This window comes from Trachypithecus francoisi, unplaced genomic scaffold (genome assembly GCF_009764315.1).
Source record: "Trachypithecus francoisi isolate TF-2019V2 unplaced genomic scaffold, Tfra_2.0 Lachesis_group14, whole genome shotgun sequence".
NCBI classification, from domain to species: Eukaryota; Metazoa; Chordata; class Mammalia; order Primates; family Cercopithecidae; genus Trachypithecus; species Trachypithecus francoisi.
Genome location: NW_022681459.1, coordinates 33629948 through 33651113, shown reverse-complemented (window position 1 = coordinate 33651113; position 21166 = coordinate 33629948). Strand labels below are relative to the sequence as shown.

The 21166-nt window shown below is 46.8% G+C and overlaps 1 protein-coding gene and 1 pseudogene across 1 annotated transcript in view; one reads left to right on the top strand and one right to left on the bottom strand.

The window, feature by feature from the left end:
- Positions 1-21166, top strand: part of LOC117096507 (aggrecan core protein-like) — a 443073-nt gene that overhangs the window by 345933 nt on the left and 75974 nt on the right. The gene's annotated exons all lie outside the window — the stretch shown is intronic.
- LOC117096585 lies at positions 19663-20149 on the bottom strand (annotated as a pseudogene).

Genomic DNA, 21166 nt, shown 5'->3' with positions numbered 1-21166 from the left:
TGTCATACAATGGAACCGTGTTCATCATGAATTTTTCCAAGCCCTTTATTATGCCGAACAAGCATTTTAAAAAATGGAAAACTATTTGAGACATAAACAGTTGTGCCATGTAATTTTTGTTGCTGGTGATTGCGAATTCCAGCTCACAGACTGGTGCTCTCCTCTGGCTCAGACTATTTTGCTGCCATGTTTACTAACGATGTCACAGAAGCAAGGCAAGAGGACATAAAAATGGAAGGTGTAGAACCAAATTCATCATGGTCCTTGATCCAATATGCTTATACAAGCCATCTTGAATTAAAAGAAGATAATACTGAGTGCCTGCTATCTACAACTTGCCTTCTTCGGCTTTTGCAGGTTCTAAAAGCATGTTGTAAGTTTTTGTTTGTTTGTTTTAAGACAGAGTCTCGCTCTGCCACCCAGGCTGGAGTGCAATGGTGCAGATCTCAGCTCACTGCAACCTCCGCCTCCCAGGTTCAAGCAATTCTCCTGCCTCAGCCTCGCAAGTAGCTGGGATTATAGGCGCCTGCCACCACAACCAGGTAATGTTTTGTATTTTTAGTAGAGACGGGGTTTCACCATGTTAGCCAGGCTGGTCTCATGCATCACTAGCTTTCTACCCCCACGTCCTCATGCCCTCACCTGTTTACACTCACGTCCTCACCACCTGGTTCTTTGTTTGATCACCAATAAATAGTGTGGGCTCCCAGAGCTTGGGGCCTTTGCGCCTCCAATCTAGCGCTGGCCCCCTGGACCCATTTTATGCACTTCTAACTTGTCTTTTCTTATTCCTTTGACCACACCGGACTTTGTAGGCCCCATGACCTGGTGTTGGGCCTGATCACCCCAACATGTACACTATGTGCACGGATGTCAAAAGGAGAGGTGGCATAGGAGTAACGACCTGGAGTGGACTGCTGTATGCTACAGGAGAACACGATGCTCTTGCATCCAACTTGACTTCCAGACTCTCTGACCGTGTGGAGACATCTGATCCCAAAACAGACATGTAGACTATAGTAGAATCAGTGAGCATCAGCAGAGATGAAGTGGGGGTCTGTTTACTTGGTGAAAAGTTATATGCCATTGGGAAGTATGATGGACAGGCATACCTGAATACAGTGGAGGCTTATGGTCCCCAGACAAATGAGTGGACCCAGGTTGCTCCACTGTGTCTAGGAAGAGCTGGAGCTTGTGTTGCGACTGTAAAATTATAATTTAGTGCTCTGTTTTCTACATGAAGACACTCTTCCTTTATTAATTTAGTACAATTATTCTGCTATCAATGGATACATTTTTAGTAAACATGCATTGCCACAATCCTGGGTACAAAGTGCTGATCTCAAAGCGAAGATGGTAAAATCAGGGAGGAAGGAGTGGATGGACTAGGATTAATTGCTTTCATTTCTTTTTTTCCTTTTTTTTTTTTTTGAGACGGAGTCTCGCTCTGTCATCCAGGCTGGAGTGCAGTGGCCGGATCTCAGCTCACTGCAAACTCCGCCTCCTGGGTTTATGCCATTCTCCTGCCTCCGCCTCCCGAGTAGCTGGGACTACAGGTGCCCGCCACCTCGCCCAGCTAGTTTTTTGTATTTTTTTTAGTAGAGACGGGGTTTCACCGGGTTAGCCAGGATGGTCTCGATCTCCTGACCTCGTGATCTGCCCGTCTCGGCCTCCCAAAGTGCTGGGATTACAGGCTTGAGCCACCGTGCCCGGCCTGCTTTCATTTCTTAGTAAATGAACACTGCAGCTGGTGGATTGTGAACATACATTCTGACACAATATATTAGGACAAATGCACTGCTCTGGAACATAGCCCAGTGCTAGCAGGGGATTTCATTTATTCAGTCAAGCACATCTTACTCACATCCAGATTTATTTTCTTACAGTGCAAACACACCAGATGGAACTTCTAAAATGTTGCTTTCTGTAAGTTTATCATATATGAGCTGCAGTAATGTGTTTGTTTGCTTGTTTGTTTAACCACAACCACTATTTGAATGATATACAAAAGATAACATTACTTAGTTTTTTCAGAAACATCGGCATTGTGTGTGTGTTGGTTGTGGATTTTGTTTCTAAAATTGGCTTAGTCCAATAAATAAAGAAAAGCATTAAAGACTTAAAGCAACGATAACCAAATACAAACTTGCTAAGATCTTTGAAGTCGATTTAAATATTAATTCCATTACATCTAGACTCACCAAAAACTATATGTCAAGAAGTTGAAACATGATGTTTCACATTAAATTTAAGATGTGCAGCCAGGCATAGTGACTCACACCTGTAATCCCAGCACTTTGAGAGGCCGAGGCGGGTGGATCATGAGATCAGGAGTTGGAGACCAGCCTGGCCAACGTGGTGAAACCCTGTCTCTACTAAAAATACAAAAATTTGCCGGGCATGGTGGCTCACACCTGTAATCCTAGCTATTCAGGAGGCTGAGGCGGGAGAATTGCTTGAACCCGGGAGGTGGAGGTTGCCGTGAGCTGAGATCGTGCCACTGCACTCCAGCCTGAGTGACAGAGCGAGACTCCGCCTCAGGTAAAAATAAAAATAAAAAATAAATAAATTTAAGATATGCAAATTTATGTAGAGAAAATAAATGTTATATACCCTATAATGTTATTTCACCTAATTAGTACTTACCTAAATGGATTTGTTTTATATTATAAAAGATGTTTAGATTTTGTCTTTTGATATTGACAAAATTGTTTGGATATTCTTATGTTCTCAAGTCAGCGTCTGCCTCCCCTGCCTTATTTCTTATGTTTTGCCACAGTTAACCCATTGTGCTTCTTTGCAATCAAACAGTTTGGGGAGCGGGGAGAAGGGGCTTTGGGGAGGGGGGAGAAGGGGCTTTGGAGAGGGGGGAGAAGGGGCTTACTGAATGTCTAAAATATAAGTTTAAAGTGTTTGTTACCCAAAGTTTGGTACATTTGTAAACTCTAATTACATATGTGAATGTTAATACTCTCAGTGAATTGTTAGTTTGCAAAAATGCACTGGGCAGTAACATTTTGTGATAAATCCTACACTACAAGATATAAGTAAAAGAAAATACTTATCACTGTGCTACACTGTGTATGGTATTCAGTACACTAACACACTGTGTGGGTTTGTAGCCGGGGAGCAGGTGAACCACACAATATAGCCGAGGTGTGTAGTAGACTATATCATCTAGGTCTGTGTAAGTACGCTCTGTGATGTCTACACGACAAAAGTACCTGATGATGCATTTCTCAGGATGCATCCCTGTCATGAAGCAATGCCTGGCTACACTGCTAACCACCTACACTGCCATCAAGTTAGGGAAAAGTCCTCCTGGATTCCTGTGAATCACACCAAGCTAGACCCAGATCAGCACCCTGAGGACAACTGGAAGACCCTCCCTACAGGTGACCTTGAAGTAACCATTTCCCAGACTGGTTCCCAGGCCTCAGAAGCAGATGACATTTTAAAGTAGATAGCTTTTCTCAAGATCATGGATCAAGAAACTTCACTTCTACCTATTTTCTCACATTGGGACATCTTGTCCAAAAAACAAAAGCCAAAAGAACCTCTTCCTTTTAATGAAGCCTCCTTTTTCTCTGGCCATTTATTAAAAAGCTGACTGGAAATTGATTGCATCAATCCTGTCCTCTGATTCTCCCTCTGATCCTCCACTCTGGGTTCTCTTTCAGATTGTGTCTCATTCTTAGGCACCCTTACTGTTTTCTCAACAGGTCAAAAACAGAACTGACACCCCGTTACACCAACTCTCCAAATCCTGTCCACTTTAATTAATCTGATTGCTGGTTATGTCAACATCTAGATCATGCAGAAGAACTTGAACCAGTTTTCATTCCTGCCAATGCCAGAACTCAGTGGGCCAACTATGAAAACTGGGTATGTGACAAGGTGTGGCATTCACAACTGAGAAAACAACATCACTTTACTTCTTTTGATGGATTAATTGGACATGGACAAACCTCTATGGAAGCTCAAGGTCTGTCCTGTGCTCAGGTAGTCATTAGAAGGAAATTTGCCAGGTACGGTGGCTCAAGCCTGTAATCTCAGCACTGTGGCAGGCGGAGGTGGGCGGATCGCTTAAGCTCAGGAGTTTGAGACCAGCCTGGGCAACATGGTGAAACCCTGTCTCTACACAAAATACACAAAAAATTAGTAGGGTGTGGTGGTGGGCGACTGTGGTCCCAGCTACTCAAGAGGCTGAGGTGGAAGAATCGCTTCAGCCTGGGAGGTGAAGAATGCAGTGGGCTGTGATCACACCACTGCACTTCAGCCTGGGCAACAGAGCAAGACCCTGTCTCAAAAAAAAAAAAAAAAAACCACCCCCCCACACACACACAGAGAAAAGAACACGTTCCTTTTGTTTTAAAAACAAGTATGGTGCTGAATGATTTATAGGTGACATAGCAAGATGATATTACAGTTGAATCCTGTGATTTGGTTCCACAGGTGGTATCCTCAAGCCTCTCATGAAGGTTATAGAAGGTTCTGGCACTGACTCTTATGGTACAAATACTTGCCATATCACCAGATGTTACAGTAAGCTCACAATCCTCCTGTGTGTAACATGGCATAGCTCATCTGCTCTCTTCATTAGACTGCCAAACACCAGACATTAAATATGGGTAGACCCAAAGTCTGGATGAACTTGGTCACATGACAAAACTAAGCCACATACATGCAAAGGCCAAACTGCAGGCCTCCTATATCAGATATTTTGCATCCCATTCTTCTCCTACAGACTGACAAAGACACATGGAAGATGGACGTGTGCAGATGCCTACATGATAGGTGACAAGACACCAGCCCTCAACCTGGTGGGTCATGAGTTCCACTCTGACCTTATCTGTGAACAACACTGGTCTTTTTATCTTACGTGGCAACAGATTATATAAAGGTTCTCACCTAAATGGTCAGGTCAATGTAGACTTGGATACCCAACACCTTCTGTCACCAGGTATCATCTTAAATGCCAGCCAAATCACACACTTGGGCTCATTTATACACAAAGTAATACTACATAAACATACTAGATATGACACCATGGAAAACCCACTTGTGCATTACAATTCTAAGTTATTTTCACTATTGAGATCCTTTTTTCCAGGCATTGGAAATTAGGTGATGGAAAGGGCAGTTCTAAATCTTTCCATAGTAATAGAACAAGAATTCAATATTACTCTGCAAAAATTGGAAGCACTCCAATTAGAAGTTAATAGTTTAGGAATTTGTGGCCCAGGGAGGGGCAGTCTCTCCTGGATCAGCAAGGCCTCAGGATGTCAAAGCAGTCTGGGCGCAGTGACCCACACCTGTAATCTCAGCACCTTGGGAGGCTGAGGCAGGAGACCCACTTGAGGCCAGCACTGGGCAACATGGCAAGACACCAGTACAACAACAACAACAACAACAAAAATTAAAAATTAGCTGAGTGTGGTGGTGCATGCCTGTAGTCCCAGCTACTCAGGAGGCTGAGGCAGGAGGATCACTCGAGCCCAGAAGCTCAAGGCTGCAGTGAGCTATAACTGCACCACTGCACTCCAGCTTTGGTAACAGAGCCAGACCCTGTCTCAAAAAAAAGAAAAAAACAAAACAAAACGTATGAATGAACCTAGGAAATCAATCAACCATAATACAAATTTTAATTAAAAGTAATGGCAGGCTAGGCACAGTGGCTCATGCCTGTAATCTCAGCACTTTGGGAGGCCAAGGCAGGTGGATCACTTGAGGCCAGGAGTTCGAGACCAGCCTGACCAACATGGTGAAACCCTATCTTTATTAAAAATACAAAAATTAACTGGGCATGGTGGCACACACCTGTACTCCCAGCTATTTGGGAGGCTGAGTCAGGAGAATCGCTTGAACCCAGGAGGTGGAGGTTGCAGTGAGGTGAGACTGTGCCACTGCACTCCAGCCTGGGCAACAGAGTAAGACCCTGTCTCAAATAAATAAATACAATAAAAGTAATGGCAAAAACCACGATTACTTTTGGATCAACCTAATATAATTGCATCACTGCACTCCAGCCTGGCAGAGTGAGACCCTGTCTCTACACAAACGTAAAATAAACATTAAAAAATGTCAAAGCATGATAAAGTACAGGCGATAAAGACCATGATTAATCTAAGACCCATCACTCCAATCTTTGCCTCTGTTCTGGCGTTCCCCTATGTGTCTTCCCATCACCCTCCTTCTGGGTGACTCCTTTGTGGTGTGTTTTGTTTGTTTGTTTTGAGATAGATTCTTGCTCTGTTGCCCAGGCTGGAGTGTAGTGGTGTGATCTTGGCTCACTGCAACCTCTGCCTCCCAGGTTCAAGCGATTCTTATGCCTCAGCCTCCCGAGTAGCTGGGATTACAGGCATGCGCCACCATGCCCTGCTAATTTTTGTATTTTCAGTAGAGACGGAGTTTTGCCATGTTGGCCAGGCTGGTCTCAGACTCCTGGCTCAAGTGATCTGCGCACTCCAGGTTCCTAAAGTGTTGGGACTACAGGCGTGAGCCACCATGCCCGGCTACCCCACTCATTTTGAATGTAAGTAGATTACCAATTCTGAAATGGGTTTTGAGCAGTAGCAACACTAACACAAATTTATAATATTTTCAATAAGATACTTCCTTCAATATGTAAAATACAACAGATATCATTTGCAATCATACATATATACATACACACATATGTGTATGTGTGTGTGTGTGTATCACCATGGAATAAGTTTGAGCTGAAATATGCATTACTTAAAAAAGAAAAAGCTTATAGACAGGATCTTGCTCTGTCATCCAGGCTGAAATACAGTGGCATGATTGTGGCTCACTGCAGCCTCGACCTCCTGGGCTCAAGTGATCCTCCCACCTCAGGCTTCCAAGTAGGTGGGACTATAGGCATGAGCTACCTCGCCTGGCCTGCATGACCTTTACGAAGAATGTCATAGAAAGCTTTTTGAAAGCCTTTAAAGTTGACCTAAACAAGTGGGGATCTATGCTGTATGCCATGCTATTATTGGGGAGGAAAAAATTCTCCTCTACATTCTTAGGGTCTTTGGTGATCTGGGCCTAAGAATTAAACTGGAATAAGACAAATTAACAGAAGAAAATCAAGTTTTACTAAAATTTAAGTGTGCATGGGTACTTTCACAAGAGAATGAAGGTCTAAGGAAGTGACTAAAGTAGAAAAATTTTCCATCTTTTAGATAGAAAAACAATGCTTCTTTCTTTCTCTTTCTTTTCTTTTCTTTTCTTTTTTCTTTTTTCTTTTTTCTTTTTTTGACAAGGCCGGGTGTGGTGGCTCACGCCTGTAATCCCAGCACTTTAGGAGGCCGAGGCAGGCAGATCACAAGGTCAGGAGATCGAGACCATCCTGGCTAACACAGTGAAACCCCGTCTCTACTAAAAATAAAAATAAAAAAATTAGCTGGGCGTGGTGGCAGGTGCCTGTAGTCCCAGCTACTCAGGAGGCTGAGGCAGAAGAATGGCGTGAACCCGGGAGGCAGAGCTTGCAGTGAGCTGAGATTGCACCACTGCACTCCAGCCTGGGCAACAGAGCGAGACTCCGTCTCAAAAAAAAAAAAAAAAAAGACAAGACAAAGGGGTTTGCATTATAGGCAGTAAATTGTGGAGAAGGGACTAGGACATATATGGGGGCAAAATTAAAAGATAAGGATTATTTTGGTTGTGTGTTTATACAGATCCACTGGAACCTTGATTCACAGTCACTTGTGATGACAATGTTCTTCTCTTCCTGGTAAAGGGAGGGTGCCTTTCTTGTGGGCAATTGTGTGGCCTATTCTTAGGTAGAAAACGGCAGGTCAGAGAGTCTTTCCTGCATGTGCTATTTCTCAAGTGCCTTCAACTCAAAATAACTGATACTCCAAAGCAGCATATTTGGGGTGACATGCCCTGAATTCCTTCATTTCCCCTGCTGCAGACTTTCCTAGAAGTTTCACATATTAAAAGCTGAGTGGTGGCCATGGAGATAAGAGCCAGATTAATAACCAGGGATCTTCAAAGGGGGAGAAGAACATAGATTAGGATAGGAATGAATAAGCTGAAAGGAACAGATCTAAGCACATTTCCCCATAACCTGTTAAACCAGTATCCCATTGCTGGGACTAGGTTGGTAAAACAGAAGGAATGCACCTCTTTTATTTGATGGAGAGTGTTTAGCTTGTTCTTCAACAGGTGCAGCTTAGGCACTGTTTGTCCCAGTGGATTTACATAGAATAGCCGTATCCACCAATGATCATGCAAATTCCTCCTTTTGAGGCTGTCAGTGTGTCTAGGGTGCAACAGTTTTGGAATACATCAGAAGCTAAGCTATTAACTTCTTTTGTTGTTGTTGCTGTTGTTGTTGTTTTGAGACAGAATCTCGCTTTGTTGAGTGCAGGCTGGAGTGCAGTAGTGAGATCATGGCTCACGGCATCCCCGGCCTCCTAGGCTCAAGTGATCCTCCCACCTCAGTCCCCAGAGTAGCTGGAACTACTACTACGCCCTGCTAATTTTAAACTTTTTTGTAGAGACAGTCTCACCATGTTGCCCAGGCTGGCCTCAAACTTCTGGGCTCAAGTGATCCTCCCTCCTCAGCCTTCCAGAGTGCTTGGATTAGAGGCCTGAGTCACCATGCCTATATTGCTTTGACATCTTGAGGCCTTACTGATCCAAGAGAGACTGCCCCTCCCTGGGTCAGCTAATTCCTACAGAGAATAAGTGATTTGCTTATTATGTGCCTTTGATGTGCCAACCAACCAATTCATATCTTCAACGTAACTTTACCAGCCACCTTTCAACAGGTTCCTGCAACCTGCAACTATTTCCCTGCCCCAAATCACTCCAGGGACAGGTACCAGGTAACAAGGGACCACTCCTATAGCCCAGAGCCCATCAAAATTATTCAAACTAGCCAGTCCTAAGTCTGTTTATCCTGTCTGCCCTTCTTACAAAAAACACAGCAAAGCCTTTTGTCCACCTTTTGTCCTCACTCATTCTGCCTCCTGACTTACCCTGGTGCTTCCCCATGGCCCTGCATGGTGTGGCATGTCCCCCCATCGTCTTGGAACTGTGAGTAACAAACTGTCTTTTAAATGGCTATCACCTCTGATCTGTGGCCTCACCATACCTGAATAAAGCCAAAATCCCAGGTACATTTTAAAACAAGTCTACAAGTCAAGGAATGCCAAGGATTTCCAGCAACACCAGAGCTAAGAGATAGGCATGGAACAGATTCTTTTTTAGAACTTTCAGAAAGAGAATGGCCTTGTTGATACCTTAATTTTGGACCTCTGGTCTCCAGAACCATGAGAATAAATTTCTGTTGTTTAAAGTCACGCAGTCTGTGGTACTTCGTTACAGTAGCCCTAGGAACCTAATACATTGTGTTTCTTGAATTTGAAAGTTCATGTCCTTCATTAATTTTCACCATTCTCAGTCTCCATATCTTCAGTCTTGCCTCTCCCTGCCATTTCTCCTCTCTCCTACTGGAACTTGAGTTAGGCATATGTTAGACCTCACTCTATGTTCCCATCTCTTCTCTTTCATACTTTTTACTTTTTCTCTCTGTGTGCTACGTTCTGGGTAACTTCTTCAGATCTTCATGAATTCTCTCGTCAGCTCTTTTTACATGTAATGATTGTTTTTGATTTCTAGAAGTCACATCTGTTCTTTTTCACATCTACCATGTCTTTTTTGATTCATTGCTCAAGTTTTAAACTCTGTCTTTTGTTTCTTTAAATATTTTCACTGGGTGCAGTGGCTCATGCCTGTAATCCCAGCACTTTGGGAGGCCAAGGCAGGCAGATAGCCTAAGTTTAGGAAGTTGAGACCAGCTTGGAAACATGGCGAAACCCCATCTCAGCAAAAAACACAAACATTAGCCAGGCATGGTCTAGCTACTTGGGGGGCTGAGGCCAGATCTGGGGCTTGTCAGGGGGTGCGGTCTGAGGCTACAGTGAGCCATGCTTGTGCCACTGTACTCCAGTCTAGGTGACAAAGCAAGACACTGTCTCAAAAAATATTTTTCAGTATACTTACTATGTATTCTACATTTTATAATTCTAATATCTGTCACCTTTTGGGGTTCTATTTCTGCCTCTGGTCTTACCATTGTTCTTTACTCACACTGTTTGTTTCTTCTGTGGTTTATGACTTAGTTATGTAACCTTGAGACAGCCCAAACTGGTCCTACTTTGTTGATAACACATGACCTTGTAGGTATAACAGGGCCAAAAGCTGCAAGTCCTATAGCCCAAGCATGCACAATAGAAAAAGCTTTGACCTTTAACAACACCCAGAACCAGTGATCCTCCCCTCAGAACCAAGAAGACCGAATGTGACCAGAACCACCTCGAAATTTCTTTCCGTCAGTGGTCAAATTTAAAGCCCTCGAATCAAACCCTGCTCAGCCAACATTTCTAAATCCTTTCCCTGGCCCTCTGAGCCCATAAATTTGCTGCAGACCCCAAATCGAGGAGACAGATTTGAATCCACTGTGGTCTTTTTGCTGACTAGTTTTGCAAGAAAGCCTCGCTCTTGTCAGAACTCAGTGCCACAGGTTATTGGCTTTTGTGCACCTCATGCAGACAGCCTATTTGCTTCGTAACAGTTCTAAGGTTGTATATAAGCATTTGGAATTTACAGGTCAGAGTCCTGTGAGGCCTGGTTAAGGGGTGGGGTGGTGTCCCTCTAAAACAGATTTATGTTGGCTTCTGAAAAGTGCCTGGAAAGTGCTACCAACCCGAGACCACAGAAAATTAACGTGTCAGCTTGGGGTTTACAGAATCATTCAAGTAGTATAGAACTCCACCCCAAACCCATGAGTTCAGCCTGTGGTGACAGGTTCTCAGGGGGTGATTTGCGTGTTTGCTTCCACCAAGAAGCCCAGGCCAAGATGGGCTTGTCTTTGGTCTCTGCCAAGATCTGACAAGATCCTTGCCTTTGGTCTCTGCCAATGGGCATGTTCCTGAGCCCTAGGCTCTGGGTGGAGTCTCAGTTCCATATCCCCACCGGGTAACACAGACCCTGGGATTCAAGAGAGACAGGTTCCCCAGACAGTAGCAGCTTCAGTTTCTCTCCCCACCTAGATCATATTGCTTTTCAGCCCCCTCTTAATTATCATCTCTCTAGGCTTCTCTTCTTTTCTTTTTCTTTCTTTTTCCTTTTTTTTTTTTTTTTTTTGAGATGGAGTCTCACTGTGTCACCCAGGCTGGAGCGCAATGGTGTGATCTTGGCTCCCTGCAAATTCTGCCTCCCGGGTTCAACTGATTCTCCTGCCTCAGCCTCCTGAGTAGCTGGGATTTAAAGGGATGTTAGTTCAATCACATCCAGCATGTTGAGGTAATTTATAGCAGTGAGACATTTTTGGTTACCCATCCCTCTCATTACTGCTGCGTATATTTTATTTTATTTTTATTTTATTCCATTTTATTATTGTTATTTTTTGAGACGGAGTCTTGCTCTGTCACCCAGGCTGGGTGGTGTGATCTCAGTGGTGTGATCTCAGCTCACTGCAACTTCCGCCTCCCAGGTTCAAGCAATTCTCCTGACTCAGCCTCCCGAGTAGCTGGGACTACAGGCACCCGTCACTGCACCCAGTTAATTTTTGTATTTTTAGTAGAGGTGGGGTTTCACCACATTGGCCAGGCTGGTCTCAAACTCCTGACCTTGTGATCCGCCTGCCTCAGCCTCCCAAAGTGCTGTGCTGGGATTATAGGCGTGAGCCACTGCACCTGGCCATGTATATTTTATTTTATTTTTTTATTTTTTGAGACAGGTCTGTTGCCCAGGCTGGGATTGCAGTGGCACAATTAGCGCTCACTGCAACCTCCGTCTCCTGGGCTCAAGCCATCCTCTCATCTGAAACAGATGTGCCAGCAGGCCCATCTGACCCTCCTCTTCTGAACACACGCACCCACTGGAGAAGCTGAAGGTCTGTTCGTGGGAGAAGTTTCTGACTTTTCCTGAAGCTGAGTCAAGTTGGAAAGCTGAGCTGAGCAAACTACAGTGGTCAGAGGAGGCAGCAGAAAGGCCCTGGGAGCTCACTGGGTCCCCAAGCAGCCCATTCCTGCCTGACACCACAGGGATCCATCAGGAGGGTGGCCAGAAAGCAAGGGGTAAAACTCCACAGCTCCACAGGGAGAAGGAACTAGCTAGCTGAACTTTGTAACAGTTTGAATGGGGTGAGAGGCCTCCTGGCCAGAACCCAGGGGAGGACGTGAATTTGGCTTGCAGACTTCACAGGTGGGGGAAGAACTAAAGCCCTTTTCTTTCACAGCTGGGAGGTGGAAAACCTCAGGCAAGCTTTCAAGTTCGTCTAGTTGCGCCCTCCACCTGGAAACAGTCTGGGGACTGTTTGTGGGGCTTGGTGGGATTGAGACCAGCCCCTCAGTTTGCATGGGAGCTGAAGGAGGTCTGGGACAGCTGGCTTCCCCCCACTTCCTTGACAACCTGCATGACTCAGCAGAGGCAGCAGTGATTCTCCTAGTATAGTGCTGTCAGTGGAGTATTGAAGTCCCACAAACGACTAATATGCAGAATCTACAACAAACTCAAACAAAAATCAGTGAGAAAAAATTCCATCAAAAAGAGGGCTAGGGGCCGGGCATGGTGGCTCAAGCCTGTAATCCCAGCACTTTGGGAGGCCGAGATGGGTGGATCACGAGGTCAGGAGATCGAGACCATCCTGGCTAACAGGGTGAAACCCCGTCTCTACTAAAAATACAAAAACTAGCGGGGCGAGGTGGCGGGCGCCTGTAGTCCCAGCTACTCGGGAGGCTGAGGCAGGAGAATGGCGTAAACCCGGGAGGCGGAGCTTGCAGTGAGCTGAGATCTGGCCACTGCACTCCAGTCCAGGCGACAGAGCGAGACTCCACCTCAAAAAAAAAAAAAAAAAAAAAAGAGGGCTAGGGACATGAATAGACAATTCTCAAAAGAAGATACACGGCCGGGCGCGGTGGCTCAAGCCTGTAATCCCAGCACTTTGGGAGGCCGAGACGGGCGGATCACGAGGTCAGGAGATCGAGACCATCCTGGCTAACCCGGTGAAACCCCGTCTCTACTAAAAAATACAAAAACTAGCCGGGCGAGGTGGCGGGCGCCTGTAGTCCCAGCTACTCGGGAGGCTGAGGCAGGAGAATGGCGTGAACCCGGGAGGCGGAGCTTGCAGTGAGCTGAGATCCGGCCACCGCACTCCAGGCTGGGCGACGGAGTGAGACTCTGTCTCAAAAAAAAAAAAAAAAAAAAGAAGATACACAAATGGCCAACAAACATATGAAAAAAATGCTCAGCATCACTAATGATCAGGGAAATGCAAGTCAAAACCACAATGCAATACCACCTTACCACCTGCAAGAATGGCCATAATTAAAAAGTTTTTAAAAAGTAGATGTTGGCATGGATGCGGTGATCAGGCAACACTTCTACACTGCTGGTGGGAATGTAAACTAGTACAGCTGCTATGGAAAACAGTGTGGAGATTACTTAAAGAACTAAAAGTAGAACTACCATTTGATCAGCAATCCTACTACCAGGGGATTAGTCCTTTGTGGGACTTCAATACTCCACTGACAGCACTATACTAGGAGAATCACTGCTGCCTCTGCTGAGTCATGCAGGCTGTCATCTACCCAGAGAAAAATAAGTCATTGTTTGAAAAAAATACTTGCACACACATGTTTATAGCAGCACAATTCACAAATGCAAAATCGTGGAACCAACCCAAATCAATCAACAAGTGGATAAAGAAAACTGTGGTATGGGCCGGGCGCGGTGGCTCAAGCCTGTAATCCCAGCACTTTGGGAGGCCGAGACGGGCGGATCACGAGGTCAGGAGATCGAGACCATCCTGGCTAACACGGTGAAACCCCATCTCTACTAAAAAATACAAAAAACTAGCCGGGCGATGTGGCGGGCACCTGTAGTCCCAGCTGCTTGGGAGGCTGAGGCAGGAGAATGGCGTAAACCCAGGAGGCGGAGCTTGCAGTGAGCTGAGACCTGGCCACTGCACTCCAGCCTGGGCAGCAGAGTGAGACTCCGTCTCAAAAAAAAAAAAAAAAGAAAGAAAACTGTGGTATGTATGTGTGTATGTATGTGTATGTGTATGTGTGTGTGTGTGTGTGTGTGTGTGTGTGTGTAATACTACTCAGTCATGAAAAGGAATGAATTAACAGCATTTGCAGTGACCAGGATGAGATTGGAGACTACTATTTTAAGTGAAGTAACTGAGGAATGGGAAACCAAACATCTCATGTTTTCACCGATATGTGGGAGCTAAGCTATGAGGATGCAAAGGCAGAAGAATGGACTTTGGGGACTTGAGGGGAAGAGTGAGGGGGGGTTAGGGATAAAAGACTACAAATATGGTGCAGTGTATACTGCTCAGGTAACAGGTGCACCAAAATCTCACAAATCACTAAAAAAGAACTTACTCATGTAACCAAATACCACCTGTACCCCAATAACTTATGGAAAAATAAAATAAAATAATAAATAAATAAAATAAAAATACAAAAATTAGCCGGTCATTGTGGTGTGCACCTGTATTCCCCGCTCCTTGAGAGGTTGAGCCGGGAGAATCACTTGAACCTGGGAGGCAGAGGTTGCAGTGAGCAGAGATTGCGCCACTGCACTCCAGGCTGGGTCACAGAGGGAGATTTTGTCTCAAAAATAAAGAAATAAATAATAAGACTGGGCATGATGGCTCATGCCTGTAATCCTAGTGCTTTGGGAAGCTGAGGCTGGTGGATCACCTGATGTCAGGAGTTCGAGACCAGCCTGATCACCTGAGGTCAGGAATTTGAGGACAGCCTGACCAACATGGTGAAACCCCGTCTATACTAACAATACAAAAATTAGCTGGGCACGGTGGCGCACGCCTGTACTCCCAGCTACTCAGGAGGCTGAGGCAGGAGAATCGCTTGAACCACCCGGGAGGTGGAGGTTGCAGTGAGATCGTGCCATTGCACTCCAGCCTGGGTGACAAAGCAAGACTCTGTCTAAAAAATAAACAAATAAATTCAAGATCTTTCCACTATGCTCCTCCCACCATGCTACACACACACACACACACACACACACACACACACACACAGAGTTCAAGCCCATATAAATCTGGTTGTCTATGGATAAAAGTCCAGAGTGATCCCCAGGACAGGGATAGAATTGTGTTTTCCAAACCATGAATCTTCTAATTTTAGCATCTTTTGCAATCTGCACAGGCTGGTAATTTCCCAAATCATAAAACCTTGGTTTCTTTTTGCTTAACACCTTTTTCCTCACTTTATCACTTTCCTCTTGCTTTGTACCATAAACAGCAAGAAGAAACCAGGCTTCACCTTCAACACTTTGCTTGGAAGTCTCCTTAGCTAAATATCCAACTTCGTTGCTTCAACTTCAGCCACCACATAACTGTCTAGTCTAATACAATTCAGCTAAGCTTTCTACCTCCCTATGGGCTCCCTTTATAGGAAACGATCCTCCTTCCTCCTCTTTCCAGAAACACATTTCTCATTTCTTCAGTCCTCAGCAGCAGCATTTCCTTTTTTTTTGAGGCAGAGTCTCGCTTTGTCGCCCAGGTAGAGCATAGTGGTGCAATCTTGCCTCACTGTAACTTCTGTCTCCCAGGTTCGAGCAATTCTCCTGCCTCCGCCTCCTGAGTAGCTGGGATTACAGGCACCCACCACCACGCCCAGCTAATTTGTGTAGTTTTGGTAGAGATGGGGTTTCACCATGTTGGCCAGGCTGGTCTCCAACTCCTGACCTCAAGTGATCTGCCTGCCTTGGCCTCCCAAAGTGCTGGGATTACAAGCGTGAGCCACCATGCCCGGGCGGAGACCAGAAATTTAAAATGGATTTCTCTGGACCAAAACCCAGGTGCCAATAGGGTTGCACATCCTCCAGAGGCTCTGAGCAGGGAAATGGTTTCCTCGATTTTTCCAGCTTTTGGAGCTGCCTGTCTTGGGTCGTATAGTCCCTTCTTCCATCTTCAAAGCCCACAGTGTAGCGTCTTCAAATCTCTCTCTGCTTCCATCTTCTTCGGCCTTCTGTGTCAAATCTCCCTCCGTCTCCTCTTATACAGACACTTGTGATTGCATTTAGGGCTCACTCAGATAATCCAAGACAACGTCTCCATCTCAACATTCTTCATCAATTCTGCAAAGTTCCTTTTGCCACAGAAGGTAATATTCACAGGTTCCAGAGATCAGGACTTGGATATCCTTAGGGGTCATTATTCAGCCTACCACGGGAAGGAAAGAGAAGGTGTCCCTGTACTATGGTTTGAGTGGGTCCCCCACAAAGCATGTGTTGGAAATGTAATCCCCAATGCAACAGTGTTGGGAGGTGGGGCCTAATGAGAGCTGTTTATCTCATGAGGCCTCCACCCTTATGAATGGATTGATGTGGATTCTAAAAGGACTTTGAGGCTGTGAGTTCAACCTCTTGCTCTCTCTTACCCTCTCTTTTTCCTTTCACCATAGGATGATACAGCAAGAAAGCTCTGGCCAGATGCTGGCCCCTCGATCTTGGACTTTCCAGCCTTCAAAACCATGAGCCAACAAATGCCCACTCCTTATAAATTATCACTGGGCGTGGTGGCTCACGCCTGTAATCCCAGCACTTTGGGAGGCCGAGGCGGGCAGACCACGAGGTCAGGTGACCCAGACCATCCTGGCTAACACAGTGAAACCCTGTCTCTACTAAAAATACGAAAAATTAGCCGGGTGCAGTGGCAGGTGCCTGTAATCCCAGCTACTCTGGAGACTGAGGCAGGAAAATCTATTGAAACTGGGAGGGCTCCCAGTGCCAGGGACCTTACCCGTTTCCAGGCATCGCCCTGACCCAGGAACGACTGGGTCCCGCCGTCCTGGAAAGGCCCCAGCGCACAGTCATCTGAGGTTTGTTCAGAGTTTTGTTTCTCGGTGCTGCGAGGCGGCAGAAGGGAGGGAGCGAATGGGATCCTCTAAAAGGGATCTTAGAGTTTCATCCAGTTGGATGTGACACTTGCAGGTGTCCCAGACTGGTGGGAACCTTGACTGGAAGGCTGGGGTTAAGGATGAACTTTCTACCGTCCCCTGCAGAGCAGCTGGTGGCAGACAGCAGGAGCTCCCGCTTCGTGCACAGGAAGGGGCAGGGAGCTTGCAGCAGCCACAGGGGGCAGGAATGACTGCGCGGGAACCTCCTTTCTTCTCCCTGAATCCCAGACCTGGCATCTCACCAGGGGCCACAGTGAGGGTCCAGGGCTGGGCCCGGGACTCTAGCTGAATCTTTCAGAGTATTCCATCCCTCTGGCCAGTGGCCCAAGCGAGTGAACCAGAACGCTTCCTTGGGGGTTTTGAAATTGGAACTGGAGAGAGGAGCTCCCTATGGGGAGGTAAATGGGAGCTGGGGCCACCTGTAGTGACATTTCCTGAGTTCATGGAGTAGGCGAGTCTCAGAGAGAAAAGCTGACTCAGAGAAAGGGAGTGATAGCTGGGAGGGGTGGCCCACTCCTGCAATCCCAGCTACTCAGCTCGGGAGGCTGAGACCCAAGGATCACTTTAGGCCAGGAGTTTGAGATCACCTTGGACAACATAGGGAGACCCTGTTTCTCTCTCTGTCTCTCTCTTTTTTTTTTTTTTGAGACAGAGTGTGGCTCAGTTGCCTGGGCTGGAGTGCAGCGGCAGGATCTTGGCTCACTGCAACCTCTGCCTCCTGGGCTCAAGTGATCCTGCCACCTCAGTCTCTTGAGTAGCTGGGAATACAGGCATGCGCCACCATGCCTGGCTAATTTTTGTATTTTTTGTAGAGACGGGGTTTCGCCATGTTGCCCAGACTGGTCTTGACGTCCTGGGCTCATGTGATCAGCCCACCTTGGCCTCCCAAAGAGCTGGGATTGTAGGCACGAGCCGCCGTGGCGGGTCCAAGGTTTTTTTTTGTTTGTTTTTGTTTTTTTTATTAGTGGGGTATGGTGGTGTGCACCTGTAGTCCCAGGTACTCCAGAGGCTGTAGGGGAATGACTGCTGGAGCACAGGACTTGGAGATTGCAGTAAACCATGATCATGCCACTGCACTCCAGGCTGGGTGACACAGCAAGATCCCAGGTCAAGAAAGAGATAGAGGCCGAGCGCGGTGGCTCATGCCTGTGGTCCCAGCACTTTGGGAGGCCGAGGCGGGCAGATCTCGAGGTCAGGAGATCAAGATCATCCTACGTAACACGGTGAAACCCCGTCTCTACTAAAAATACAAAAAATTGGCCGGGCGTGGTGGCGGGCACCTATAGTCCTGGCCTTTGTGGCAATGGAGCAGCTCTCCCTGGAAGATTGGTGCTGATGGAGATGATGGAGGTGAAGCTCTCCTACCCACCTGCCCTCTGGGGGGACTCTGGGCATGGGGCTGAGCCCCAACCCCAGCTGTCCTGTCTTCCCTGCCCACTGCTGTTGGCTGTGACCTCTTCCAAGACTGGCCCAGGCTGGCAGTGTGGCGGACCCATGTGGAGGCCGCCCTGGATACTGAGCTCTTCCTGGAGGCCCACAAGCTCATTCTCTAGCCTCAGAACCACAATGAGGCTCGGCGGGACCCCCAGCTGGCCCAGAAGCAGGTGCAGTTGCTGTAGGAGCGGCTCCGCTGAGTGGGTGCAGCCCACTCCACTGCACCCTGCTGTCTGCAATAAACACACGGCATGCTCTTCGCTTGTCTCCAGGCTTACTCTGTCACTGGAAGTGGGGTGAGTCCCATTTCTGAGCCTAGACATATTAGATCACACAGCATAGAGTGAGTGGCACTCGGTCCCCCACGTGGGGCTCTAGTTACTTTCCTGGGCCACTAGGTGCACAGTCTGGCCACTGCAGCCCCAACCCAGGCCAGGAAGTTTTCTGGGCTCCTCTGCATGGCACACACTGGAGGATTAATTAGTACAGGAAGGGTATAACCGCCATTTTTGGGGCATGGGCCCGATAACTTACTTAGCTGACATTACTGTGGGGTGGTAGCATGTGGTGTATTAGGTAGCACGGATAATTTTGGATTCTCACAGGTAGGTTCAATTCCTGTAATTCGAGAAATAAGAGGGTTTAAATCTCTGTAATTTATTCTATCAAAGTAACTCTTTTGTGAGACATATTTCTTATGTTTGGGGTGGGATGCTGGAGGTTAGGACTGTCATGGAGAAATGTCATATGAAAGTACTAGTGTGAGTGGTAGAAAACTTTTTCATAGGGGATGTATGAGCTGATCATAATGGAATCGGGAGTATGATGTTCCAATTCATTAAAAAAGACTTGTTAAAATGAGAGTTCGAGTGACGAAATTTGTGGTATAGAGTTCTGGCATATATATGTTATGCAGTGCTCCTAGGAAGACAATAGTGGTTAGGGTATTTATTATTTGTTGTTTATTTATATTTTGCCCTAGGGCGAAGGCTCTTATTTCCTCTCTTAGGGAAGGAGGGGAGGGGAGCTTTCCCAGGCACATCAACCTAAGGAAGGGGTGGTTGAGCCCCCAGCCGCGAGGGGCTAGAAGAGCTGATCATTTGGAAGAAAGGGTTCGTTCTTGTCCATTTCCTGGCCTTCGGCTGCAGGGTGTGCTGGCAGGGGTCACTCCCCTTGGGGCAGCAGCTCCTGCATCAGCGGAGGCAAGGAGCTACCTGCTGGTGTTCACAAAGAGGAGGGGGCAGGTGCCCTGAGTGAGGGAGAGAGGGCTGGAGTGGGCAACCCCACGCCAACGCCTGCCCAGTATGATCACTTTCATAAGGTCTGGCTGGTGGGACTCCTCCGGGAAGGGCCTGAGGGGTCCCTTGGCTCTTCGCAATAGCTGGTGCTTTAAATGTCCATCTCAAACTGTGCTTCTTCACCACCCACCCCACTTATCTTCTGGACTATTGCGCAGATGGCCCTGGTTGGCTTCCGTGGAGAGGGATCATCACTGGCAGAGCTGATGACCCCGGGAACGGCAGGCTGATCCCTCGGGGGTGTTTTGGTCATGGGTAAGTTTCGACACTCCATCAGGAATTTCTGGTGGTAGATGACCCTGGTACCTCCCGGGGTGGTGCTGAAGACCATGCCGTCGGGGGTCGGTCATGCTGTATTCCCCGGGCGGGCGGGAGCTGCATGCCTTCGCGGAGCACCACCTGACAAATGGCGGGGATGGCCCGGCTTGGGGTCTGGCTGCAGCTGCCCTCCGCAGACATGGTCTCCTGTGCGCTGCACCCGGGAACCTCTCGCGGCCCTCAGGGCATTTATTATAATGATATTTATATACTCTGCTGTAGGCAAATGGGCCTGCAGCATATTTGACATTAAAGCGTGAGACTAATTCTGATTCCCCCTCTGTTAGGTCGAAAGAGGCTCTGTAGGTTTCTGCTAATATGGAAATAAATCATATTACGGCCAGAGGTCATGATGGTAGGAGCAGCCAGAGAAATTCTTGTGTTCCAATGAGTATATACAAATTAAATGAATCACTTATTAATAGGACTGCTAGGAGGATAATAGCTAGAGTGACTTCATAGGAGATTGTTTGGGCCACTGTACATAGTGCACCTATTAATGCATATTTCCAATTAGATGCTCATCCTGATCACAGGATAGAGTAGACAGCTAGGCTTGATGTGGCTAATATAAACAGGAGGCCTATGTTAACATTAACTAGAGAGTGGGGTATGGGCAGAGGGATTCATGTGAGGAGGGCAATACATAGGGCTAGAGTTGGAACAATAATGTATGGTGGTGTATTTTTATACGTTATTGTACATTATACAACAATATGTTAAAAATTTTATTGTGTCTGTGACTTTTACTGCCGAGTGCCCCCTGACTTCCTGGTGGTGGTGTCCCCACTACTCCCGAAGCTCCTGGGCTCCTGTGTCTCTTTCTCCCAATTCCTTTTTAGTCAAGTTCAGGCTCCATTCACCTGTGGATACTCCCAGTCTCTACTTCTAGAATCTTCCAGGGATCATTCTCATTGCCTCTTCCTCATTCTGGACCCTGCAAAGCCCCTTTCATCAGGTTCTGCAATGCAAGTCCAGCCATGGGAATTCCCAGGCATAATCCCTTCTCAGACAGGGTGTCTGTGAGGTGGTGCCGTGGGGCACAGGCACACGTGGAAGAGGGACAGTAGGGTCACAGCTGCCACACCTTTGCCACAGGCCTCTCCCGAGCCTACTCCTGGGCCTCCTTAGAATCCTTGCTGCTGTGAGAATTGCAGG